Raw genomic sequence first — 11,463 nt, 5'->3', positions numbered from 1 at the left:
AACCCACCCAACCCATCCAAATATCCGTCTAAATTCAAAATTCTTGGTCCAAACGACTATTGTCACTCTTTTCAGTCTCTTTCACTCCCGCTCCCGCTCTCGCTCTTCTCGGTGAAATCCATCGATCAGGGGCTCTGATTTGATCTGCTCTCAGCCTCTCTCTCTTCTGGGTTTTTGATCTGCTCTCAGCCTCTCTCTCTCCTCGTGTTTGATTTGCGCTCAGCCTCTCTCTCCGTCTCAGGTATGTTTTTCCGACAACTCCTAGATTTATTTGGGATTTTCTATACTTAGGCTTTTCTTCTTCTTCGAGATTTCTTTTCGCAAAAAAATTTGGGAAATTTTTGACTTGATTTAGGGTTTGGATCAAAACCCTAACCTTATGCCCTGTCCGCCGTTAATGGTCAGCGACTGAACTTCAACGTCTTTTTTTCTTTTCTTTTTTTTTTTCAATTTTTTTTTTTTTTTTCGATTTCCTTGGCGATTAAATTTCAACAACAGTTTGATCCGACATTTGAAACTCTTGAAAGAAATTCAGATCTGGGGTTTGATTGGAATCCAGCGCAATGAAACCCTAATTTCGAAATTCCGAAAGATATAGGGCTTAGATTTAGACTGTGATTGAATTTTATGCTCTATTTTTAGGGTTTTCAATATTTTTGTGGATTACTTAGATACATCAGTGTCATTGGAATTTCCAGATTTGATCAGATAAAGCATGAAAGGGGATACTCTCACGTTGAGCCCGGATGAGATTACTGTAGCTCACGCTCTGATCCAACTTCGTTGTTTAGACTCTGAATCAGAGTCTGGTCGCTCCTGTTTCGGAGTTAAGTGGGGCGTCCAGAGAAGGAGAACGTGCACTCTGGAATGCAACGCAGATGAGTTTTGCCGCACTTGTTTCAGTGTTAATTGGGGCGCTCAGAGAAAGAGATCAAACCCAATTCCGAAACCTTTGAAAGCTATCCAGGTTTCTTCTTCACCGATTGAATCCCGATACTTTGATTTGAATAAACCTATTCCTAGAGTGAGAAGGTTTAAGATCTGCAGGGCCAAGAATTCTATTGCTGGTTATGGACCACGATACGTGGTGCCGATATAAGGTTTAGGTGATCAATGATCCATCGTCTCATTTTTAGGTTTTTGTCTTTGTTTTCCTTTTTGTTTCTTTCTTTCTTTTGGGTTTTTCTTTTTGATTATTTTTTCTTTTGGGTTTTTTTTTTTGTTTTTTTTTGTTTTTTTTGTTTTTTTTGTTTTTTTTGTTTTTTTCCCCCTTTTTTCTTTTTGTTTCTTTTGGCTTTTCTTTTTCTTTTTATTTCTTTTGGTTTTTCTTTTTCTTTTTCTTTCTGTTTCTTTTTTTCTTTTGGGTTTTTCTTTTTAATTTCTTTTCATTTATTCTTTTATTTCTCTTTTTTTTGGCATGATTTACACCCCCAAACAAATGGATATATATATATATATATATATTTTGGTTTCATTTCCTTTACAAAACTGAAAATTTGATTTTTCTTCTAAAATTTTGGCGACATGGCCGAGTGGTAAGGCGGGGGACTTCAAATCCTCTTTCCCCAGTTCAAATCTGGGTGTCGCCTGATTAACAAAAAAATGATTAATTCTCTCCTTTTTAGGCATTTCTGTTTGCTTTTTTTTTTTTTTTTTGGTTGGCTCTCTGTATATGCATATTTCATTTTGTATTGAGATTTTGGGCAATTTTTTTACTGGGACTTTAGGTTTTTTATTCTGATATGTACTTCTAAAATTTTGGATTGAGAAAACATTGCGTAAAATGAATGCTTCTGGCATATTTTTGTAGCTTGAGATGCTGCTGTTTTTGGTAGAAGCATAGTCAAACATTGAAGGAAGGAAGTATTAACAGTGTGAATCTTGGTATTTCTGCTTTTACCATTCTGATGCATTTTTAGTGCATGCTTAGCTCTTTTTAAACTATTTTTTGGTCTGCAATAGTTGCCTCCTGCATCTTTTTTTTTTTATTTTGGCGGGAGGGTTAGGCTGCTACTCATACCTGGTGGAAATTGTTGTAGAAACATTCTATTCCTAACCGATTACATTTATGTGATTGTCAACCATGTTGCTTTCAAATGTTGAATCTGTTGCATTCCTTAATATAGTTATATAATTTACATGGTGCATGTGTGGTGGAAATAGACTTCTAGCGTTTGCATTTATTTACATCTTCTATATGATTTGCAGGGTGCATCTATGGTGCATGATCCATATAATTATTTTACCATAAAATCCTTAAGAAGTTTCTGACTTCATGTTTTGTTCGAATGTACTTAAATCAAGTATCTGGTTGTGCTATTTTTACCTAGACTAAAAGCAATCTCTGTAAAAATTCGATTTTGCAACTCCCAACTATTATTGCCAGAATTTCCTAATTTTAGTAGTAAATCAGTAAATGCTAAGAAAAAGCATATGCTTCAGAGGTTCAATACCTCAATTGATTTGTCAAAACTTTTGTGGCCCTGCAGAATTTGTCCTGAGCTTCCATTTATTCCTTGTTTAAGTACCTTGTATGGGAGATAGTCACTATCATTTTTGCGGTGGGATATAATCAGATCCATTCATGCAAAACTTATAATCTTACATGGATGGGTCTAGTATATGATTGCAAATAATGAGCATATAATATAAATCTTGATTGTGTTTTGCTTTCTTATTTTACATGTTTCCCAGCTGTGGTTCCTTATTGTACATGTTTCCAGCTGTGCCTTTTCCGCAATAATTGAGATCATTGTAGACATTACTAACAAGAGCACTTCGGTGTCCAAGATTACATGCTTCCATGAATTTGTTAGGATTCTTTATAATAGAAGATGTTTGCTTACCATTCATATTTTTATAGGTCTTTACTGTGGTACTGGAATCGAGTTTTTTGAACTAATGGTGGTGGAGTTGTTTTTGCATTTTTCCTCAAATTGGAAATTCAACTTAAAATTTTAATTTTCTCCCATTTTTTTTTGTAAATTGAAGAAACAATTGGTTCTTGATAGCTATGAGGCCTAGGCCTCATTTGATTAATTAGGGAGCAGATAAAAGGTGATTCTTTTGAAATGGTGGAATACGTTGGGATGGAAGATTTAAATTAATGCTGTTTAAGGGTGTTTGGGACTTTGAAATAGAAAATGACTCTTTGGATTATGTGGTACACAAATTTTCTAGGTGAAAATCATTGATGTAGGATCATACTGCTGCATTTGAGCATATATTTAAGCATGCAGAAAAGAGTTAGTAAAACAGAATCTTTAAATGAAGAAAAATGGTTGCAATAGGCTGGGGGGGATTGCACAGCATTCAAGTTCATGTGAAATATGCGAGAAGAAGCAAAATGTGAACAATAGTTCATAAATTTTAGATGTCATGAAACATGGATAACAGAAGTCCATCTATAGCATGATCTTTTGTGTACAGCAGCAACAAGTTCTCCATTTTTCATCGCATATTCTACAACCGATTCACGCTTGGGTGGTGTATTGTATTGTGGTTGGTTGGATCTGTTGATTCACTCCTTCCTCGGCATTCGGCAATTGGTGGCAAGGGAAAGGGGCATTTGATCCCGGGCAAAGATGTCGATGCAACTCATTATGCAAGTTATGAATTCAAGGTTGGACTCGCTAAGCCTTCATGCACAAACTTATGACTTTATTATGCATAAGTCCATAACAGTTCAGCCAAGATTTTTAATACTCTGCGCAAGTAGGGGGAAAATTTGTTAACCGTGTTGATTGACTAGCTTAAATGGCCAATTATTAATGCATGTAATCAGTGCTTTGCAACTATGCCAAATCCTAACTGTCATTGTTCATTATCTGTTTGATACATGAATGTATTACATGATTGAGATGTTTCCAGTACTACTATTATTTTGCAGATAATATTTCTATAGGACTCACTTGGGGTTGTTCTAGATGATGTGTAAGAAGAGAGCGCATTTCAAAGTGACTCATAAGCAGTAAAATTGATGGACCAACTGGGATTTCCAAAGGCTTGTTCCTGTCAGACCCTTCCACCTATGTGTCTCTGTGTCTCATTTTCTTGCTGGCAATTCCACAAGAACAATGCTGATTAGCTTTTCTATCTCTAAATGCTTTTATTTATTTATTTTTTTCATTATTTTCCAGTGTCTCCTTTTCCCCTGCACACATGGATGCTTAGTTATCAGAAAGAGGGTAAAATGCAATGAGCGCTTCGTATGGCATGGGTTAATATCCCTGATGAGCGCTTTGAATGGCTCTGCCAATTGTTCAAGCCGAAAAGTGAGGTTTGTGCCTCCAATTTTTGAAGCCTCTTACTCGGACTTTATGTCTCTATACATATATAACTGAGTGGGGTAATTTGGTTATCGAATTGTATATCCTGATGAATGCTGCAGATACCGCAGTGGTTTCCCAGCTCTTTACTGTTGTAGGTGGATCTAACATATGCTTTACATTAGGGATATTGTGGGAGTTTTCACCAAAATCCATTTATCTACAATTCCACAAGAGAGTTGTACTAAAATGCTCCATGATTGATATATCTCCCTTCACTATTATTGAGCTTAGCCCCTATATTCTGTGCCCCTTTTATATCGTAGTAAAGGTTATAAATTCTGCCAGATCACAAGGTTGTTTAATTGATGCTAAATGTTTTTTTATTTTTATTTTTATTTTTATGAAAATTCCTTACTTGATTAGTTCTCTGGTTAGTAGCCACCACTTTGGTCTAATAGAAGGGCGAAGAAATTCTAATATCTGGTGGCTGAAAGGCAGAAGAATTCAGGGCTTTGCCTTTTTTTTTCCTTTTGGTATGTGTCGTTGACAGAAGTTCTAATTTTCTTCTCCTTTTATCTTCTCTCTTCTTCTACTGAATACCAGTGGCCTCATACAGTGTAACTTATGATTTGCTGAAAGCAAGAATATCTGGTGCATAACTCCTATTTCTCGATCTTTTGCTGATACCATATCATAAAGATGGTGGCCAGAAGGGTCCACCATAAGGAAGCAGTTCTCTTTGCTTTCTCTGAACCATGATATAATGATTATAAGAATGTATTGATCTCCGGAATATCTTAAGTAGTGGCAAAGGAACTGAAACTATTAGACAAGGATCTATAAAATTTCAGGGCCCATGCTTTTGACTTTCGAAATGAGCATTGCGCATTAGGAGTAATCTGAAGAAGTGGAAGAATAAAAGCACGTTGCATCGTTCTGAATCAATTTACTTCCCTTTAAAATTTAAGTTCTGAGAGGCCAAAAGGAGATGGAAGTCAGGTGGTGGCAGGTTATATATAAGGGAGTACTCCCAACAGAAGGTTCATCAATAGTTAAATTAAGAAACCTGATCCTGGACTACAAACAAGGGTTGGGCAACAGTTTCTTATCTCACATACGTGCAGTTAATGGAATTTTCCATGTTTTATGTAAGAATCTTATATTTGCAATTATACATGTTTGAATGTTGCTCTATATGGACGAATATATATTCTGTTCATGATCAAGAAAATGAGTATTAGCTAAAAAAAGAAAAAAACTAAAGACAGAAAGAAAGAAAGAGAAGAAAGAAGTGCGAGAATGAATAGTAATTTGCTGAACCATATTCATTTTCATGTGTTGTATGCCTAGGAAATGTTATGGTGTGTTTGGTTGTATTTATGTCCTTTTGTTATCTTCTATGTGATTGTGGGTATAATAATTCTGCTTAAGGTGAAAATTAAAAGAGCATACGGCAGCCCTCTACTTGGCATCATGCAAACCCTAAAGTCTAGTTACTTGATTAGAGAAATGTTATTTATTGTTCATAGTTGTTTGGTGAGCCCTATGGCTGCAAGGGGGCTTTGCCTAACAAGCTTGAGCATGATGTACAGTTTGACAAACCTAACTCATGCTTGAGGGTTGAAGCTAAAGCTTGATTCAAGTAAGTAACATGTAATATAGATCCGTATCTTAAAATGTATCTGTTATAAAAAAATGGTTGGTATATTTATCCTAAAGTATTCATTAAGTAAATATAAATAGTTTTGTATGCCTAATAGCAAGCTTAACTGAGTTTGAGCTTGAATTGACTATAAAATGAATCTAGCCAAGTTTAAGAGCTTAGCCACATATGTTCTGACCTCATTAGATGGTAAGCTAAACGAATTAGAGAGGTTCGAATACTCCGAAATTTTTTCTCCGCTAAGCGTGACCAATAAATTGTCCTGTGTATATTTTACTGTAGAATTGATTTCTTTTGATTTATTATCTTGGATGCTGTTGCAATCACTTTGGGACTCATCTAGAATATAGTTCTCATTTTAGTTTCGCTCTTTTGATTTTCATGTATCAAAGTATCATTACAGTGATTTACACTTCTACCTTTCTCCGCCCTAGGTGCCTTTGAAGATCCAGACATTATCCACGTTGATGATACTGTGGATCCTGTGAGGGATTTAGAGGTTATTAGCGCAGAATTGAGGCTAAAGCTATATTTTCTATTAGTCTTGAATTTAGTGTCTTGAGCTCCCGTTTTACAGTACTTTCTCTAAGTATGTCTACTTCCCTAAACCTTAAGTGATTCCAAATGTGTTGCATTCTGGAGGGTTGATGATCGTATAACTTATTGTAGTGATTTTTTATATGATATTCAGTCAGCTTTATTTTTGGTATCGAGTAGAATATGGCTAATTCCTCCATTGACTGGAATTTATGATTTATGTTATATGGAAATTTGGGAATAATCTAAAGCTAGTGACCTGAACATGTATAGGCTGTGTGTAAAAGAGTAAGAAAGAGAAATTCAATTACAAGGACGTGGGTGAGGGGTTGTTCTATGGATGCATAAATAATGGTGTCTGAGACAATGATGAGAGAGAGGAGGGAGAGGAACATATTCAAAATCAACGAGATGGTTTTCTTTTCCTTTTTCTTCTTTGCAATTTGTTATTTAATGCTAGAGGTGCTTGTTTACATGGCTGTACAAAAGAACATTTGAAAATTTGACAATATATTGTGTCTTGTCGTTTGGTAGTTTAGACAAAAGTTCAATGAAAGGTGTATATGTGTGTGTACTTTTATAAGTTGGCATCATACACATGCCCAAGCTTGGGATGGGGTTAACTAATTTCAAGCCCAAATGTAGAGGCCCAAATATGTTCTTTTATGTTAATCCCTGGCCCGTGGTTTGCTCCAGTCCTAATGAAACCATCGAAAAAATGTTGTGGAACTTCGCACAATTTACTATAATAGAATGTATCATACTAATGGTTTATTAGAACACTTGTATGCAATTGGATGAAACCTTAAGTATGTTCTACTGTTGCAGTTTATTGCAGTCTTTCGGCCTCTTTAGATATATGCAAATATTATCACAATGGCTAGCCATGTTAGCTCCTAACTTTGCTGCATCAACAGGTGGTATGGGACCTAGAATACAAACAATGTGGTTTGTGATATCTTCTAACTTCTCAGATAGTTATTCTCTATTTTACCCAATGGTTATAATTTCTCTGAGGTTAGGTAATTCTTAGACTAGGCCTTCTGAGGGCATTATGAATTTAGTAGTTGCTCGAATTTAGAGGCTTTTTGAAGTTCAAAAATCCCTAACCGATGGTTTTTGTTTTTGTTTGGAAAGGTTTTCCATTAAACAAATGATTCTTATGATGGATATTTAATTGCTTGGAAAAATTTATGATTTTAAGAATGACTTGCACTCTTTTATGGTGCGTAAGGTACTCAAAAAGGTGAAATCGTATGTATGTGAGTAAAAGTTATTAATATTTAGTGCACCATGCACTTGATAATTTCAAGCATATGCTCTATGCAACCCTGTCTCACCCCTATGCCATTTCAGCTAGGTATTATTATTTGGTTAGTGCTTTTATTTAGATTTTGTATCGGCGTTTATACTTCATAGGATATTTTATGATGCTGATGAATGTTGCTCTTAATGATGATTTTTTATGGTCTACGAATTCTTTTTTCAGTATCCCCATAGTATTGCCCCTTCATTTCTTTCCAAATTGTCTACCCATATGTCCATATTGGGAATAGCAATGTATGCATTGAAAGAAATGTTCTAAAACTTGCTTCTTTTATGTTACCTAACTGTAGGATATTGAATTTATGGAAATGAGGATAGAAGATCTTGAGAAGAGCATGAAGAGGAGCATTGACAAGCAGTTAAAAGCCTGAAGTCTCTGATAAGGTTTGTGCTTGATATCTTCAAACAATAATCTTTATTTGAACATGTAACCTTTCTTTTCATGTTTTACCAAGTCATATATCTTGTTTGGACCGTCTTCTTCTCCGTTGTGAGGTTGTTTGTGCCATATGGAATGTTTTTTCCGGTTGGTTTGGGTTGTCTTGGTTATTTGTTGGTGGACTGCTGGTAGCACTCGGAATGCTAATGTGTGGAAGATAGTGCTCCCTTGTCTCTTGTTGTGTCTTTTGAGGGAAATCAATGACATGAATTTTGAGGAACGTGAGTGGATGGTGGAGGGCTTGAATCTTTTTTCGTCTATATTCTATCTTGTCTTTGTTTCCCCTTTGGAGCTCAGTTATTATGATTTCTTTTTTGTTTTTTCCCCTTCTAATTAGCTAGGTGTTTTCTCTTATATATTTCCAGTGTACTTAGAGGCGCCTTGCGCTTTTTATGATAATTTGATTATATATATATATATTTTGTGAGGTAAAAATGTAGGAGCTACATATGTTTTCGATACCACTCAGGGTTTTGTTAAGTCTTCTTCGTTGCTGTCATCCTTTGTTGTTTATTGCATCTTAGGAGATTATAGTTAAGGAATTAATTTTTTTTTATATATATATATATATTATCTATTTGTTTTAGGATTATTGTAGAGTAGATTCACTTTTATTCAATTTGTACAAAGGTATTTATATATCTGTCTCTTTGTTAGTATTTATATAAGATGTAATCGCATCGCTTTTTTTTAAAAAGCGTATGGTTATAATATGTAGACATGAATGTAATATGTTCAAATAAGGCAAGAAAAGTGGGTTGTGATCAACGGAGACTTCTTTCAAGTTCTTTATTACTTTAGACCATGGAATAAGAACATTAAATGAACCGCTAGTGCTTGAGAGGGTGTTATAATGCAATTTTTTTTGGGGCCTTCCCACAGTCTAGAAGAAATAGTTGGTAAAGCTTTTTGTTAAAGCATGAAATTTGATCTTTGAGTGGATCTTTGTTTAGTCTTTTATACATATATAATACTCTTTAAGGTTTTTTAGATGCTTCAATTTTTGTATAAATCAAGCAAGCTTGAATTCTCCTAGTTCATTTACACATGGTTGGCATTATATAATCATGATTTTTTATATATGGAGATTGTCACAAATATGGGGGCTTTTCTACAGGTCTAAGCATGGCTCGAGGATGGAAAAGATGTCCGTCTTGGTGACTGGAAAGCTGCTGATATTGAGATACTAAATACTTTTCAATTGCTTACTGCAAAGCCTGTTGTTTATTTACTTGGTGAGTTTTCTTTTCATGATGACAATAATCTTTCTTAATTGTCTGATTTGTTCTTTGATGGTGGAGTGGGTGTAGTTTTTGGTGTGGTTGCTTGCTATGGGGTTCTTTAGCTGGTTTTTTTAGGCCAAAACCTTTGAGCTCTTTGTAGCAAAAGGGTGGGTTTTGCTTTGGTTGGTTGAAAGAAGCCAACAATTTTCCCGTGTGGTGTTGTTGGGTAAGGTGAGTGTTGCTTGGTTGTCGTCCACGGTGGAGCAGTTGGTTTGAAATGTAGAGATGACCGAGTTCTTTAAATCGTCTAGCGATGGGAGTAAAGCTCTTATAGCCCAAAGATGCTCCAATAGGTCTGGTCGATATTTGGTGGTAGAGGTGTACAAGGGTGGTGGTCGTAGAGTGTAGAGTGCGGAGGGACGAGAAGGGAGGGGGAGGGTGGAGAAATTTTGCCGTGGAACTGGGAACCCTCTCATGGCGTTGGGAGTAGGGGAGTGTTTCTAGTCAACCCAATGGTAGCTCGCAGGCTACGGCTGTGGGTGGCTTTTCATCTGTCTCTACGAGTAAGGCGCTAATGATAGGTGGTGGTAGGACATATGCGAAGGTGTTAGGTAGGGCAATGCAGTTGTTGAGTTGTTCTACGGCGTCAGTAGATAGACCTGGCACGGCCCTTCTTACGGCACAAGGTATGAGGAGGGCTCAAAACATCATTGCTTGAGGTGGTGAAGGTGTTGCAGACTTGTCCTGCCCCTGTTTTCGTGTTGCAGCAGGTAATGAGGTTGTACGAAAGAGTTAAGTTGTGTGTGTTAGTGGGAATCTACGATTTATGAGAAGTCATCTGGAGTTTTTAAAAGAGGAAGTGGAATGGGTGCTTGTCTCAGGTAATGAGGTTGTACGAAGGAGTTAAGTTGCGTACGTTTAGTGGGAATCTACGATTTATGAGAAGTCAGCTGGAGTTTTTAAAAGAGGAAGTGGATCGAGTGCTTGTCTTAGTGGATGAGGGATTGAGTTCTACTGGGCTAGGGGAGTTTAATGTTGTAAAGTAGGCCGATGCGAAGGCCCCACCTGCATTTTTAATTCCTTTTGAATGACCTACTTCTAAAGACACAATCCACCTTTTAGATAAAAGAGAAAAAGGCCCTCTTGCCATGAAATATGTCTTTCATGTAAAGGGTTATGAGGCCCCCAGTTGTGGAAGAGGGCTGTATTGACTCAGATGTGGGTCTTGCTGGTTCGTGCTCCCCCCAACTTGGTGGCTCCATGGTGGACCCGTAGCGACCTCTCGTTGGCGTCGATGTTGTGGCGCGAGTTGAGCAGACTCCTTCGAGGGTTGCAAGCGATGCGTCTTTGCTAGCCAAAAGCTTGCTGCCTATGGTGGAGCCTTTGGTTGCTCCATGATTTTCATCCTAGTAGTAAGTTTGAAGAAATTCTTAGTGCCACCTTGATTGCTCTCATTTCAAAGAATTTCGGGGCTATCGATCTGAAGGACTTTTGGTCTATTTGTCTTGTGAGTGGAGTTTATAAGATATTTGCCAAAGTTCTTGCCAGTAGGTTGAGAAGGGTTTAGCGAATATTATTTTGAAGCCCTGAATGCTTTTGTTCAAGGTAGGCAAATTAGGCAAATCGTTAATTATGTTCTTATAGCAAATGAATGTCTGAATAGTTGTATCAGATCTGGTGAGCCAGGGGTGCTTTGCAAATTAGATATTGAGAAGGCTGATGATTATGTCAATTGGGAGAAATGACGCTCTTGGATAGCGCATTGTATTTCTTTTGTGCATTTTTCCTTTTTGGTGGATGACAATATGTCTGGTTTCTTCAGTAGTTCCTGTGGTTTGAGACAGGGAGATGCTTTATTGCCGTTTCTCTTTGTTATTGGTATGGAGGCCTTAAGTTGAATGCTTTCTGCAACTGTTAATGGGGAGTTTATGTTAGGCTTTTTTGTGGGGTCTAGGAACTCTAGTGTGGTTAATATTTAACATATGTTGTTTGCATATGACACTT

This window comes from Corylus avellana, chromosome ca2 (genome assembly GCF_901000735.1).
Source record: "Corylus avellana chromosome ca2, CavTom2PMs-1.0".
Lineage (NCBI taxonomy): Eukaryota > Viridiplantae > Streptophyta > Magnoliopsida > Fagales > Betulaceae > Corylus > Corylus avellana.
Note: the sequence above shows the minus strand (reverse complement) of the source record.